At 34.2% G+C, this 16,751-nt stretch overlaps 1 long non-coding RNA gene across 2 annotated transcripts; it reads right to left on the bottom strand.

Annotated features, from left to right (window-relative positions):
* Nucleotides 1–259: 259 nt before the first annotated feature.
* Nucleotides 260–1,179, bottom strand: LOC110271784 (uncharacterized). Of its 2 annotated transcripts, XR_002362439.2 has the most exons (3): nucleotides 1,067–1,179; nucleotides 823–971; nucleotides 260–615 (listed from the first exon to the last, which is right to left on the bottom strand). It is a non-coding gene; the product is annotated as an uncharacterized LOC110271784 (long non-coding RNA). The 2 variants fall into 2 exon arrangements; XR_015883550.1 differs by having other exon boundaries at nucleotides 260–971.
* Nucleotides 1,180–16,751: the final 15,572 nt, after the last annotated feature.

Raw genomic sequence — 16,751 nt, 5'->3', positions numbered from 1 at the left:
GTGTTTGTTTTTGAATACATGAAAGAACATGACATTGAGACAGAGACAATAGAATAGAGATACAACAAATTATCCTTTGTGTAGTGTGTTGAATATGGTGTACAATATTATGTTTGGATACACATGGATAAGACTAAAATATTATATAAAATAACTAAAATAGCCACGTGATTCCAAATTTTTCGCATCAAATACAAACTAATTTAATAGAAAATGAGAGTTCACGGGAGTACATGAGATTACAAGAAGAATTGGTATATGAACAAATAAGGTAAACATGGTATTAAAATAATAACATAACATAAGAAGGAAGGAATTATACAACCAAGTAAGAAATTCTACAAAAAGAAGACAGTACCTGACAAATTAGGAACAATAAGAAGGGATAATAGTAAAATAATAAAAAATATTGAAAAAAATTTTCATAAAAAAGTCTATGTCCACCTTTCCAAATTTCGTATTCATCATTGTCCTTCATAAAATAGTGGACATAAAAATATAAAAAATTATCCTAAAAACAATGTGTTTAATGTCCATGTCTCCGTCTTCAAACACTTTTTATTAGTTGTCTATATTTTTGTCTTCTCTTCTTCTGTCTCCAAAAACAAACACTACCTAAATATTTATGTCCAAAATTATTTCAGAGACCAACATAAATCATTTTTGTAAAATTTAAAAAATTTTAGAAACTAAATTAAAGTGGGAATGCAAGTTCAAGAACAAATTAAGTATTACGGAAACGTTGACCCTAAAGTAAAATATGACGAGTAAACGACAAAAATAAATAAATAAAATCACAAGTGTTCATTGGAAACAACGTACGTCTATTTGGAGTATTCGGAAGATGGAGGGAGGCGCTTATAACGGTACATGATGCAGGCGACGGGTAATACGACTCCGATCATCATTACGGCAGCTCCGGCTAAGTATCTGAATTGGCTTGGAGGGGCCACTTCTATGAACCTCCTAATCTGCATTTCCAAATGCTTATTATATGATATGAATTGAAGTGAAAACAAAATATTGATCTTTCTATTGTTAGATCCATAATAAAACCGTGACTTGCATGACTTGCAGGCATTGTCCGATATATGAAATCGCTCGTTCCCAGTTCCACTGCCGTGTTTCAATTAGCTTAATAGCTTTAGTTAAAGGCAAACGCCGCGTTTGAGATTCATTAGTTCGGGTTAGTTATATATACAGAATTACAGATTCACCGTCCTTTTACAGATTTATTGCCACGCCCCAGTGGCTTTTTTTTTTTTTGAAAAATACCATTTTGGTTTCAATATTTAGATTAAATTTTAATTTTTATTCCTAACGTATCAAGGTTCTATTTTTGTATTAAAAGTTTTAAATAGGTTTAATATTGTTATAATATTATCCCTTTAATTTGACATGAATGATAAATAGTTAATAGAATGAGTGACGTAAACGTTAATAATGTTACAAGTTAAGTTATATTTTTTTATAGATTAAAAAAATTATTATTTTTTTATAATTTTATTTATACAAAATTTTAAATTCTAACAATTAATCGTTAACACTCTAAAAAATCAGAATTCTATTTAGAAATTTGTCTCAATGGTCACAGTCATTTCACTGTTATGATACTTCCTCGAATAAAATTAAGAACAATATTTTTCAAATGCTCGAATGTGAAAATTAAAATCTATAAATTAAAATGTACATAGCATTGTAGACTGGAATGTCAATTCATAGTTTGATTCACGTTTCGTTTGTTGAAAGTTTATTATAAGAGTATATATTTAAATAGTCTCTAAAAAATTTTGTATCGAATATTTTTATTTTTTAGAAATTTTTTTTTTGAAATAAAGAGCTCAACATACATGTGGAGTATTTACAGTCATATAACTGCTATGTTATCTTTGACATTATCATCAATAACATGAGTTATTTATAACATCATTATGTGGCATTTGAAAAGAATTGTTCCACGCAGTTTTTAATCCCTGTTGCCTTGTGAAAAATGATATCATTTTTGCGTAACCATATAGTCCATATCACTGAGAAGAAACCAACTAGCCAATACATGCGTACCTCTTTTCTCATTGACACAGATTTCCAACTAAATTGCTCTTTCACAGTACCAAGAATAATCTACTCCTGTCCAAACGCCGATACCCAAGCACACCACACCTACCAAGTGTACTCACAGGTAATAAACAGATGTTGTATATTTTCAGCATCTTTCTTACATAACATACACATAGTATCATTCTGTTGTAGGATTCCCAATCTACTCAGTCGATCCTTAGTGTTAACTCTGCATACCAAAACGAACCAGGAGAACAGTTCCACTCGTGGCGGAACTAGGCCTTTCCAAATTTCCTTAGTGAACCTATATCTCAGTAGCTCCTCGTCCAAAGACTCCCCCTGCAAAGCCTGCAGAAATGAGTTAGTAGAATAAACGCCTTCCTTGTCAAATTTCCACACCACTCTATCTTGCACTTCTGCTATCAATCTAACAGATTGCAATACTTGAAGCATATGGTCTAATGTCTCTGTTTTCCATTGGCGTAAATGTCTCCTCCATTGGAAGTGTCACACCCACTCTATCCCATCCTAGACCCCACAGTCCCCAATTACTGATCCTTTTTGGTTTGAAATCAAGAAGAGTTTCGGAAAGGAGTCTTTCAGCTTTCCCACTTGGAGCCACGTATCCTCCAAAAACCTGGTGGATCTACCATCTCCTACTTTGATAGTAAGGCCATCAATCATCTTTTGCCATACATGTTGCTCCCCTATTTGCAGATGACATATATCTCTCCATGGACCACCTCTTTCTGGCAATTTCTGCGATGACAGGAGGTGATTTGGATTCAAATTGTTACAGGACACACAATCTTCTTCTATAGAGGGCATTCCTCCTTTGAGAACTGCCACCACCATTTAAACAGTAAAGCAGCATTACGGACCACCGCATCCCCCACACCCAAACCTCCTAGCTTCTTTGGTGTTTGGATCATCTCCCACTTCACAAGCGCCATGCCAGGTCGCCCATCATCCTTCCCCCAGAAGAACCTTCTCTGCAATGAGATGATTGTACGTGCAACCGCTTTTGGCATCTTATACAAACTCAGGTAATAAATCGGCAAACTGTTGATAACCGACTTGATGAGTACTAGCTTCCCAGCCTTACTAAGGACCCTTCCTTTCCACAAGCTGAGCTTCTCTTCCACCTTGTCTATAACCGGCTTCCACATTTTTACCAACCTCGGATTTGCTCTTAGGGGAATCCCAAGATACTTCACCGGTAAGGCCGCTTCCTAACACTCCAGTAATTGACACATCAATGTAGCCCACTCCTGACTGCAGTTCACTGGTATCAAATTAGACTTCTTGAAATTAATGCTCAAGCCAGGCATCATTTCAAAGCACCTCAGCAACCTCTTGTAGTTTCGGACTGTCTCCTCATCCGGCAGATAGAATAGTATAGTGTCATCAGCAAATTGTAAGTGTGATAACTCTATATTATCCCGACCAACTAGCAGTAGAGAGATACGACCATTTCTTACCGCCTCCCCGATCATCCTGTTAAGCACATCTACCACCAAAATGAACAAAAACGGTGACAAAGGATCGCCTTGACGTAGTCCCCTTTCCATTCTGAATGGTTTCGAGGGTGATCCATTAACCATGATAGATATAGATGCCGTTCTTACACACTCTCTAATCCATGACCTCCATGTTCTACCAAAGCTCATCTTCTCTAACACGGTATCAATAAAACACCATTTAACTCTGTCGTATGCTTTTGAAAGTCTAGTTTGATGATTGTCGATGCCTTCTTTTTCAGTTTCAACCATTGCACCATTTCACATGCAATTAAGGCTCCATCATGTATCTTCTTCCCCTTCACAAAGGCACTCTGCGATTCCCCGACTAAACCTGGCATTACTCTCTTTATTCTTCGTGTCAACAATTTAGAGATGACTTTATAGACACAACCAACCATGCTGATAAGTCTGAGATCCTTTATTTCTTTAGCCCCAATGAACTTCGGAGCCAATGCTACCTATGTGACATTAGAATTCCCTGGTAATGATGCAGTCTCGAAGAAGCTCATCACAGCTGCAGTGAACTTCGTTCCAATTTGATTCCAACACTTTTTTATAAAGTTCATGTTGTACCCATCACTCCTTGGAGCCTTAGACGATTCACAGTCCCAGACCGCCTCTTTCACTTCATCCACTGACGGTAACATCTCTAGAGCTTCAGCTTCCTCCCTCACCACCCGATTAACTAATCCATCCCTAAAGCTTACATTTGGAGAATCCTCCTGATGGTACAGACATTTATAAAAGTCTCAAATCACAGTCTTAATTCTTGCTTAATTCCGCACCAGATAAGATATATAAGTTTATACCTTAGTTAATCTGATTATTTTCACTTAGATAAATAGATCTTAAAAAATGTGACATAAAGACTTATATGTCTTACTTTTATAAAGTTTAAGGATCTCAATATAATAAAAATTTTTTGAAGACGAAAATGTCTGATACAAAATTTCTTAAGAACCTATTTAAGTATATACTCCTATTATAATATACATTTTTATTGTGGCATAATTTTAATTATTTGTAAATTACTAATAATTTAATCTCATTCGTTGATACTAATATTTAACAGATGCATTAAATTAAAAAAAATAAATAGTTATTCTCTATTTATAACACACCACATTTATAATTTTTCTTTAGGGCAATTTACAGAAATAAAATGATTGAAGAAAACCTTTATGCAAATATAACATTGACAAACTACAGACGCAAATGCAACAAACACAATTGTATGTAATCCGCTACACCCTGTAGCAGAACCCAATTGCACGTAATCCGCTACAGGCTATCGCAGATTACGTTGAGGACTTCAATACTCATAAACCGCTACACCCTGTAGCGGATTATGAGTAGAGTGGATGATTATATATACCGTGTGAGGCTGTAGCGAAAATCATTTGAAGTAATTTGGAAAGAAAGTTAGAGAGAGAAAGTAGAGAGAAGGGAGAGAAAATTCTTGAGCATTGGAAGAATGGAGGATGAACGGCGGTTGTACCGGCTCGACGGCATTGCTCACGTAGCCGGAACCATCGATGAAGAGGTAAGTGTCTCTATTTTCTTTCAATATTTTAATAACTATATATTTTATTCAATATTAAAGAAGTAATTTATTAATTAGAAAGATAGAGACCCAGTTTAGCTTTTGGTTTGAAAATGAAAATTTGAAATTTAAACTTTGATATTTAACATTTAATAGTAAAGGTAGAGAAGTAGGATTTTAAGTTGTGGATGGTAAATCAGTAATTTTAAAACGCAAGTAGCTTAAGAATAGAAACATAAGCTATAGTTTGGTGATGTCATTGTTAGAAATTAAGCCGGTATTCTTTATTTCTGAAAATACCGCCAACCCGATGTATGTATAGCGTCCGTAGGCAACAGAATATGCCGTTACATGATAGGATTGAACCCGTTGAAGGGTTGATGATTGGTTTGATTGTGACTCGAAAGAGGTGGTAAAGTCAAAGTTTTAGGGGAGATGCTGCCAAAATTTTTATAAAATACGAAGCTTTGTTTGAAACGTTATTTTAAAAATAATGAATTATACTTTGAATTGAATTATTAATAAAGGAATTATGTTTTAAAGTTGATTTAGAGATGAAAATTCTTATGTTTTGAAATTTGATTTAAGTAAATAGATTTGGAGTTTTAGTGGATTTAAAAGAAACTTGAATTTCGAGTAACTAATTTCACTTGACGATTTTTTAGGAAAAGTTTGAAATATTCTCTAAAACTTTGATTTAGAAAAACTGAAACAACTTCCGAGCCTTTGAAAACGTTTCAGATTTAAGAAAGAAATTGAAATTGGATTTTGGTTTAAATGATTTGGTTTTGGTTTATGTAAGTTGGTTTTGAAATTGGTTTGGAATATTTGGATATATGACTTGGTTTTGGTTTAAACTATTTTATTTATTCAAATAAAAAAGCTAAGATTTTAGAGGTTTTCAATGAATTTAAGGAAATGAGTTAGGTTATTCTCCTCTAAAGTCTTGAAACTCTGCTGAAAAATTTTATCACCAAATCCTGATTTAGAATGAATGGTTTTGATGACTTTTGGAAGAGAATTACATTGATATGATTTTGTAATGTTTTGGAATTATCGAAAAATGTTACCAAAGAAATGGGTTTTGGTTTTAAAGGAAATTGATGATGAGTTTTGGAAATTGGTGAAGAATGAGGGACTTGTTGGTTATTGAAAGAGTGTGTCTGACACTATGTGCATGTTTGGGCGCTATTATTTTGTTAAAAAAAGATCTTTTTTCAATGAAAAAATATCTTTTTTTATTTTTTAACGTGTTTGGCAAATTTCTAGTAGTAAAAGTAAAAGCACTAGTAAAATAAAAAAAAGATCTTTTTTGAGAAGCTGTAATTTACATCTTTTTTTAAAAGATCTTTTTTCCTTAAAAAAAAGATGTTTTTCATGTAATAAATAAATAAAAAAGTACTTTTATATTGTTATACCCAAACATAATTGATAGATAAAAAGACCTTTTTACATGAGATATCCAAACATAAAATTACTTTTACTTCTCTATAAGATCTTTTAAAAAAAAATAACTCGAAAAAAGATCTTTTTTTAAAAGTTCACCCAAACAAGTCCTATATCTATGGGTAAGAATGATTCTTTTTGAAATAAGATTTTGAGCTTGATTGATTGTGGATAGTGTGCTCGGCACTATATCCGTAGGAAGTGTGCCCGGCACTAGATCCATGAGTTATGTGAGGTCGGAGGCAGATAATCCCGCTCACATCCTTTCGGATCACAAGAGTGTACCCGGCACTATAATCGTGAGGGGGGGGGATCCCATTTATATATTAATAACCAAAAGGAGACATTCCCATGGGAATGTGTCGGGTTGGCAATTGAACCGACAATGTGATATCACAACCAGTAGGACAGACATTCATCATTTTCATCTATGTGACATTGTTTGGGTGTATATATTGTAATTGATTTGCCTATGTGAATACTTATGTTAACTGCTAACTGTTATACTTGTTGTAATTGATCTTGATTGTCCTTAAACTACATTAATTGTGATTGTGTTTGATTGTTTGGATTGTGGTGATTTGATGTTGATTGAGTTGTTTGGGCCTGTGGCCATGACTGGTATGTTTAAGGTCTAGTTTTGTATAATGTATCTGACTGGTTTAGCATAGACTTAATGAACCTATGCTTGGAACAGGATGATCATTTATCCCGCGTAGGTAACTTCTTTTTATGTTTATGGTCTAGTAAACTATGAAAAATCAAACTCTTACAGCATAGACTTAATTGAACCTATGCTTGGGACATGTTGGTTATTCATTCTATCTAGGAAAACTTTTAAGATTTTACAAGAATGAAAAAAGGATTTCGGGATTTTGAATGTGAACTCTTGGTTTTTGGAAAGGCACATAAGACGAGCAATGATCACTGTACTTAAAAAAATAGTTTTATTTTACGTATCTTATTATAGCAATTCTGTAACCTATAGTGAGAACCAGCGAGGACGATGTTCTCACTCCCCTACAGGTTTTTTCTTTTCAGGATATGGACGACGAAGTTTCAGAAGAGTTTATTTCATTTTCTGTTTATTCGATATCTTTGTATTATCTTAGTTACTATTTTCCCTTGCTTTTATCTTTATAAATTTTGTAAGAGGGATAGGAATTTGTGATATGTATGTTTGTAAGTTATAGTTATGTATATATATAATTTTTTTTAAAGTATTGTATGCGGTCTGTATGTATATATGTTTAGAGTCGTCATAATATCCAATCTATCAGAGTGGCGCAGCCGGAAGCGTGACATTCTGATAGTGAGGATGTTAAATTTATTGTATCGGAGCAGTCTTTCTTGTAGAGCTTGAGAAATGGACTGACTATGCTTCAATTGCATACTCTAAGTGTCTGTCATTCAATAGTCTTGTCGAATGACGGGAATTAGAGCTTTATGCACATGACTATCTTTTGATTAATGTCATTAGCCTATCATTGCATATTTCGTAGTATTAAGTTTGGCCGGCTTAAAACTAGTGGATTATGTATATGGAAGCACTAATGGATTATCATAGACGAGATACGAGTAATAGGTAACGCGATTTGCAGGTTTTGGGAACGTTAGAAACTATTTCTTGAGGTTACTCAGTATGTGTCTTGAAATTCTGTTGGAGTCGACTTGTTCTTTCGTAGCCTAACTTGAAGTTTGCTAATCCTTTTGAAAATTAGTTTGATTCTCCAACCCTATTTCTCTATTCATATGCATTCTTGTTTGATCCTAATAGCATACGCCTGTTTGAAATCCTTGGTGTATCTGCTTTCCTTTGTTTGAACTCTTCTCTTGATTCAGGTATTCTCTGACATAATTTTTAACTTGTCTTGATGCAGTGTGCCTTTTAAGTCATTATTTTGAGTCCAGTTTTTTTTAAAAAATTGTGATTCATTTTTTCTCTTATTTGACTGTATTTACAACCAATTTTCAAAATTTTTATAAAATTGCTTTTGATTCAATATACACTTATCTATATAAAACTTTGAAAATTCCTTATGCAATTTAAAAACTATTTATTTCTAATACCTCACCTGTTCTTTTACTGATTTACGGAATTATACTCACTCTAAATACAACTTAATTTTCTAATAATCTTACTACAGTTCTTATGCATATCTTTACTTGATTGTGTACTTAGGTATTTTTCAAAATTCTTGAAAGAAAATATTTTTGCCTTTATTCCCGTTGACCTTTGTTTGACAAACTTCACCTAAATTATTTTAATTTGAAATCGGTTTAGCATAACACGTTATTTATGCATTTGTTGTTCTTTTGAAAATATTGGACTCATATCTTTCCTTTTGAGAACGGACCAATTCCTTCTTAAGCTTTTCATTTCTATGGATGTTATATTTAATTCTGTTCTTAATTATTCTTTTACGTCTTGTGAGCATTACCATTAATCTCAGTTTCCCTTCTCCTGTGAATCTCATTCTTATCTGAGTCAACTTACATTTATTCCAATTTAGTGCATCGTTTATCCTCTCATTGTTTATACCAGAGCTCTTTAGTCCAGAATTATTTCTTGAGAATTTGCTATTGATGAGTTGATTTCCTTTTTAGTGCTTCTTAATCTTCTTAAATATTCTTGTGAAGTGGTGATTTCAAGTATACTCTCGGAGTTTTGTTTTGGACATTTAGAAGAAGTTTTGAATACTCTTTGAAGAAATTCCAAATTAAATTTTTTCTGTTGCATGATTGTAATTGAAACCATTCTTTGACTTTTAATAAAATTGTTTTGAATTTAGCATGCACTTATCATGCGTACGCGGTACTGGCATGCGTACGCGAAGACGAACTTTTTCAGACACTTGCGTACGCAGCAGTTGGCACGCGATGCGGACTAGCCTTTTTGTTTCGCGCACTCGCGTACGCAGAGGTGGCATGAGTACGCGAGATGGGCATTTTAACACCCATGCGTACGCGGAAGGGTGTTCATGTACGCGGAACCCTGTTTTTGCTGAAAGTGTGTTTGCAAAAATTTTTACCTCGAATATTCTTTTCTAAATAGAGTTTAACATCTTCTTCCATCTTTGATATAACTTTTATATACACTTGTTTGAATATGAACTTTAAGACTTTTTGAACAAACATTTGATTTTCTTCTAACCTTGCCACGATTTCACTGTATACCTTTATTTGATTGAGTACCTAAATGTCTTTCAGGATTTTTGGGAAATTGTTTTGGCCTTAACCCAATTGACCTTCCTTTTTCATACCTTACCTATTTTGTCTTTAACTTAGAAATTGTTTTGACGTGAGACAACTTGATTTTCTTTCGAGTCTTATGCCTGCTTTTGGTTAAGTTGTGTACATGACTATCTTTCTAAAATATTTGAGGAAATATTTGTGCTCTTAACCAAACCGGTGTTCATTTTATTTTAAAACTCTACATAATCAATTTCAACATGAAATTGTATTAACTTAATGCCACAATTATACTTTTGTTATTTCTTTTACAAAGTGTTTGTTGTGCACCTTTTCTTTGAAAACGTGAAATAGTTTTTGAAAAGTTGTTCACTCTTCATGAGCAATGCATTCGAAAGTATTCTTAATCCTACTCTTGAGTCTTATAAGCCTTGTCTTCGGTTTTAGATATTTTTCTTTTGTAAAACTCACACTTCTTTGACTCAGCTTGATTTTGGTATAACTACTGCACTGCTTTTCTTTTTATCGTTCTTATCGGACTTCTTTGATTCGGAGGTCATTTTTGAGGTTGCCAAAGTGAATTTCCTGTCCAGCACTCTTCATTCCTTGTACATCCTTGATTACTTGTGATGCCAATAATCTTTTTGGTTTTTGCGGATATCGTCCTTGTCGCGTGTTCTTTTCCAAAGTCTTGTATCCTTCTGAGTAAACTCGAGAATTGTTTTAATGTCATGTGTGACCTTTAGGAATAGTAATACGATGTGTTAGTTCTTTAAGACGTGGTATGTGGATATGGAAGGTGAAGCGGTGAGTGTCCAACGTTATGAGAAGTTGTGGGAGTTTCGTTTCTCACGGAAGAATTTGCGGATGTTAGGCTTGTGACCAGTTATGGGGTTGTGAAGTAATTGATGGAGTTAGGAAGTTGAAGTTTTGAAGTGGGTACAAGATCTATGAGCGAATGTTATATCCGTTGTTTTAATACCAACATGCTTTGTAGCCTTTTTGCCACATTAACTACCGCTCTACTTTGTGAACGCCCATCCTTACCTGTACCCGATTTTATTCCTTCAAACTTTTGTAAAATTTTGAAACCATATAACTGTTTTGCATCGAGCCTATCTTGTATCTTCTGCCTTACACCATACTTCACCCTTATATTTAAATGGTTTAATTACTCTGTTGGTCCCTATAGTTTCACCAAATTTTTAATTAGGTCCCTATACTTTTTTTCTATTCAATTGGGTCCCTACACTGCTTTTAATTTTGTAATTACGTCCTTTTCATGTTAAAAATGTTAAAATTAACATAATATTTTTACCAGAATGCATGCGGTCAAAGATTTAATTAAGTTTTTAATTATAAATACCTTCAATTTGCGAATAAATATTCAGTTAACTCTAATATTTTTTACACTAGGAAGGACTTAATTACAAAATTATAGTAGTGTAGGGATCCAATTAAAAGGAAAAAAAGTATAGGGACCTAATTAAAAATTTGGTGAAACTATAGGGACCAACAGGGTAATTAAACCTATTTAAATCTTATAGTTATCCGGTATTTGAACATATGTGTAAGTGCTAAGATTTCTCACCTTTCTAAAAAGTATTTGAAAAGTAGAACACTAAGGATATGTATTATCTTATGTATTACTTTAATTTTTTAGGATGAAAATTTTTATAAGGTGAGTGGAATGTAAGACCCAGAACTTTTGAAAAGTCCTATTTTGAACTAATTTCAAATCATAAATATTTATTTACAGTTTTAATTTCAGAAATTATTTTATTAAAGATAATTAAAGGCAGTTTTGATTAATTGGATTTGAAATAAATTAAGATTTTTATCCAAACTCTATAATTATGAATTTTTTTCCTATTTACAATTTAAAGTTTTAGAAATTTGGAAATAATGAGATTTAGCTATTTAAATTAGAATTTTATTTAATTTTATAATTATTGAGCTATTTTTTATATTTAAAATATAAAGTTGGTAGTTATGAATTAATAAGAATTTTATATGATTTGATTTAAATAATTTATATTTATATAATTTAAAACTTATGTCTTGGGAATAAATAAAATTAATTATATTATCTTATATTTTTAATTAGAGTATTTGATTGAGAGCCAAATTAGTATTTTGATACAATAAATAATATTTTAAAGTAATTTTTAGAGATTAAATTAGATTTAAAATTAATATACTCTATGCTCTAATTTTATTAAACCTAAAATTCTCAAATTGAAACCCTAACCCTAACCCTACCCCAACACAACACTCTCACACACACACTTCCCAATCCAAACCCTAGTCACATTTACCCCTTACCCAACGGCAGAAAGAAAGAAAGAAGGAAAGAAAGAAAGAAAGGGAAAGAAGAAAAGGGGACCGCGGGAAAGGGAGAAGGAGCGAGAAGAGCGAGGCGGGCGGTGGGTGTCACTGCCACCGTCACCGCTGCTGTTGACAGAGGAAGAGAGGAGATCCGAAAGAGGAGAGCACCGGTGGAGGAGGGAGGAGCTCGCACCATCCTCGTGTCTGTCACCGTTCCTCGCCGTTTCTATTGCCACCGTCAGTGGCTTTCTGTCGCCGCCGTCGTCGTTGCTGCAGTTGTTTGCGCCATCGTCGTTGCCGAAGGGAGCCAACATCACCGTCGTCTGTGGGTGAAGCAGAGGAGAGAGATCCGCGAGGAAGGAAAGGCCACGACCAGTCCCGCCACCATGCCCAGTCGCTGTTCGTGTCGCCGGTGCCCTCTTCGTCCGAACTGCTGCCGGGAATGCCACTGCCACCACTGAGATCCACTGCCAGTAAGGGTTTTAAGTTGGTTTTCCTTTCCGTTGAGTTTCCGGAAACTTCATCATCGCTGCATGCTGTTCAGGTCGCCACTACCGCTTGGGCTGGCTGCCGGGGCTGTTGCTAGACCAGTTCAGAGACCGCTGTTGTTTTGTTTTTTTATTACAGTAAGTATTTGTGTTCCAGAAATCCTGCGTTAGTATTCTGTTATGTTTGGTTATAAACTTTGAAGTTCCGGTAACGTAGGGTCATGTTTTGAGCATTGCATGCCGCTTTTAAGTTGCTGTGATTGCTGCAAAAGTGATCAGGGGCTGAGGTGTCCGTTGCTGTTGGTTTCGGGCTGAGAGAAAAGAGTTTCGTTGACACGTTTGGTTTATGATTTCGGCTTGTCGAGGTAGGAGCTTTTCTAAAAACTAATTTATTTAAAATTTGAATTGTTATAAATAAATATGATGTGAGAAAGGCCTTTCTGATGATTATGTAAGTCTTATGAATTATCTGGTTTGTCTTGGATGAATATGGTTGTCTGTTTGATTTCACTATTGACTGATTTTGTTAAATTGGAGATTTATGGATTGGTTGATTTGAAATGATTTTGATAATTTGAAAGTCTGAATTTTGTTTTATTGGAAACTCATTTGGTCTTGAACCCGTTGGAAGAGTTGAGGATTGGTTTGATTAGGACCTGAAAAGGGTGGCAAAGCCCAAGTTTTAGGAGAGATACTGCCGAAATTTCTATAAAATCCGAAGCTTTGTTTGAAACGTTATTTTTAAAAAAATGAATTATACTTTGAATTGAATTTTTAATAAAGGAATTATCTTTTAAAGTCGATTTAGAGATGAAAATTCTTATGTTTTGAAATTTGATTTAAGTAAACAGATTTGGAGGAGTTTTAGTAGATTTAAAAGAAACTTGAATTTCGAGTAACTAATTTCACTTGACGATATTTTAGGAAAGGTTTGAAATATTCTCTAAAACTTTGATTTAGAAAAACTGAAACAACTTCCGAGCCTTTGAAAACGTTTCAGATTTAAGAAAGAAATTGAAATTGGTTTTCGGTTTAAATGATTTGGTTTTGGTTTAAGTAAGTTGGTTTTGAAATTGGTTCGGAATATTTGGATACATGACTTGATTTTGGTTTAAACTATTTTATTTATTCAAATCAAGAAGCTAAGATTTTAGAGGTCTTCAATGAATTTAAGGAAATGAGTTAGGTTATTCTCTCCTAAAGTCTTGAGACTCTGTTGAGGAATTTTATTACCAAATCCTGATTCAGAATGAATAAATTTGATGAATTTTGGAAGAGAATTACACTGATATGATTTCAAATGTTTTGGAATTATCGAAAAATGTTACCAAAGAAATGAGTTTTGGTTTTAAAGGAAATTGATGATGAGTTTCGGAAATTGGAGAAGAATGAGGGACTTGTTGGTTACTAAAAGAGTGTGACCGGCACTATATCTGTGGGTAAGAATGATTCTTTTTGAAATAAGGTTTTGAGCCTGATTGATTGTGGATAGTGTGCCCGACACTATATCTGTAGGAAGTGTATCCGACACTATATCCGTGGGTTATGTGAGGACGGAGGCATATAATCCCGCTCACATCCTTTCGTTTCACAAGAGTGTGACAGATACTATATCCCTGGGTAGTGTGTCCAGCACTATATTCGTGGGTGAGGGGGGGATCCCATTTATATATTTGTGACCGAAAGGCAACATTCCCATGGGAATGTGTCGAGTTGGCAATTGAACTGACAATGTGATATCATAGCCAGTAGGACAGACATTCATCATTTGCATCTATGTGACATTATTTGGGTGTGCATATTGTATTTGGTTTGCCTATGTGAATACTTATGTTAACTGCTAACTGTTATACTTGTTGTAATTGCTCTTAATTATGCTTGAACTACATTAATTGTGATTGTGTTTGATTGTTTGGATTGTGGTGATTGGATGTTGATTGAGTTGTTTGGGCCTGAGGTTGTGACTGGTATGTTTGAGGTCTAGTTCTGTATAATGTATCTGACTAGTTCAGCATAGACTTAATGAACCTATGCTTGGAACAGGATGATCATTTATACCGCGTAGGTAACTTCTTTTATGTTTATGGTCTAGTAAAGTATGAAAAATCAAACTCTTACAGCATAGACTTAATTGAACCTATACTTGGGACATGTTGGTTATTCATTCTATCTAGGAAAACTTTTAAGATTTTACAAGAATGGAAAAAGGATTTTGGGATTTTGAATGTGAACTCTTGGTTTTTGGAAAGGCACATAAGTCGAGCAATGATCACTGTACTTAAAAAAAATTAGTTTTATTTTACGTATCTTATTATAGCAATTCTGTAACCGTATAGTGAGAACTAGCAAGGACGATGTTCTCACTCCCTTACAGGTTTTTCCTTTTAAGGATATGGACGATGAAGTTTCAGAAGAGTTTATTTCATTTTCTATTTATTCGATATCTTTGTATTATCTTAGTTACTATTTTTCCCTTGCCTTTATCTTTATCAATTTTTTAAGAGGGATAGGAATTTGTGATATGTATGTTTGTATGTTATTGTTATGTATATATATAATTTTTTTAAAGTATTATATTTGGTCTGTATGTATATATATGCATATGTTTTCAACGAAAAAGTGTTTCTGAAAAGGTTATGCGGTTTTAAGCTTTAAATAGGCTCCTATTTTAGTATTAAATATGTTTAGAATCGTCGTAATATCCAATCTATCAGAGTGGCGCAGCCGAAAGCGTGACATTCTGATAGTGAGGGTGTTACACTCACCACCAATACTTCAGAAACCCGAGCTTGGTAAACCTTTGTATTTATATTTATCTATCACTAACCATGCTATTAATTTTGTTTTGGTGACAGGAACAAACAAATAGCAACAACCAGTATATTTCATAAGCAAATCCCTCTAGAATGCTGAATTAAAATACCCAAAGCTAGAGAAGCTAGCTCTAGCTCTTGTAACAACAGCAAGACATGTGAGACACTATTTTCAAAGCCACACCATCGTCGTCCGAACAGAACACCCCTTGAGACAAATCCTAACGCGACCCGAACTAGATGGTAGATTAATTAAATGGTCTATAGAGCTCTTGGAGTATGATATCCAGTACCAGCACGAGGGGCCATCAAATCTCAATCATTAGCCGACTTCGTAGCAAAATTCACCCTCCGATGAGCCTTCCTGATATAACGAGCTATGGACATTATATGTCGATGGGGCTTCCAACACGTAAGGCTCCAGAGCTGGCATATTACTCGAAAACAACATGGGAACGGCTATAGAACAATCTCTATAATTCAGTTTTCACACCAGGTCACTAGCAATAACCAAGCAGAATATGAAGCACTTATAGCTGGTCTAAGATTAGCTCATACGCTTGGAATAACACATTTCAATGTCAAGTGTGACTCCTTATTGGTCGTACAACAAGTAACAGGTATACTTTCCAGGTAAGAGATACGCTACTCGAAAAATACAATTACATTATCAACAACCTTATCTCTTATTTTTTAAATTTTGAAATTTCTCATATACCTCGGGAATAAAACTGCCAAGCTGATATTCTATCAAGACTTGCAACTACTAGAAGTCTAACCCATCAATCAAGTTTATCACAATTAACACTGGATGAGCCCAGTGTCACATTAACATATGTCTTAAGTATTTCATAGGAAGAAGACTAACGAGAACCATTCATCCAGTACTTACAAATAGAAACAATACCCGAGTATATCAAGGACAAATGAAAATTCAAAAGTCAAACAAACTTCTTCACAATAATAGGAACCAAGTTAAAGTGTCTAAACAACGTTGATGCTAAGTTCTCCATGGATGAAGTCCATGAAGGGGTATACTGCACACAGATAGGGGGTAGAAGCTTAGCATCCAAAATACTAAGACCAAGATACTATTGGCCTACACTACAAAAAGATTGCATGAACAAAGTCAAGTATTGCTACCACTGCCAGTGCCATGCCCCAATCATTCACAACCCAGTTGAACAACTACATACATTAGAGGTGAGCTAGCCCTTTAATAAGTGGAGGCTAGACATCCTCGGTCCTCTCCTACAAGCACCAGGCCAGGTTAAATTCTTAATTGTTGCTATAGATTACTTCACAAAATAGATAGAGGTTATACCTTTGGAAAAAATCAATTCTGAAAAAATGATATCTT

The sequence above is a fragment of the Arachis ipaensis genome, chromosome B5, assembly GCF_059453495.1.
Source record: "Arachis ipaensis isolate K30076 ecotype BB chromosome B5, ASM5945349v1, whole genome shotgun sequence".
Taxonomy (NCBI): Eukaryota; Viridiplantae; Streptophyta; class Magnoliopsida; order Fabales; family Fabaceae; genus Arachis; species Arachis ipaensis.
This window is presented reverse-complemented; position numbering and strand designations above follow the sequence as displayed.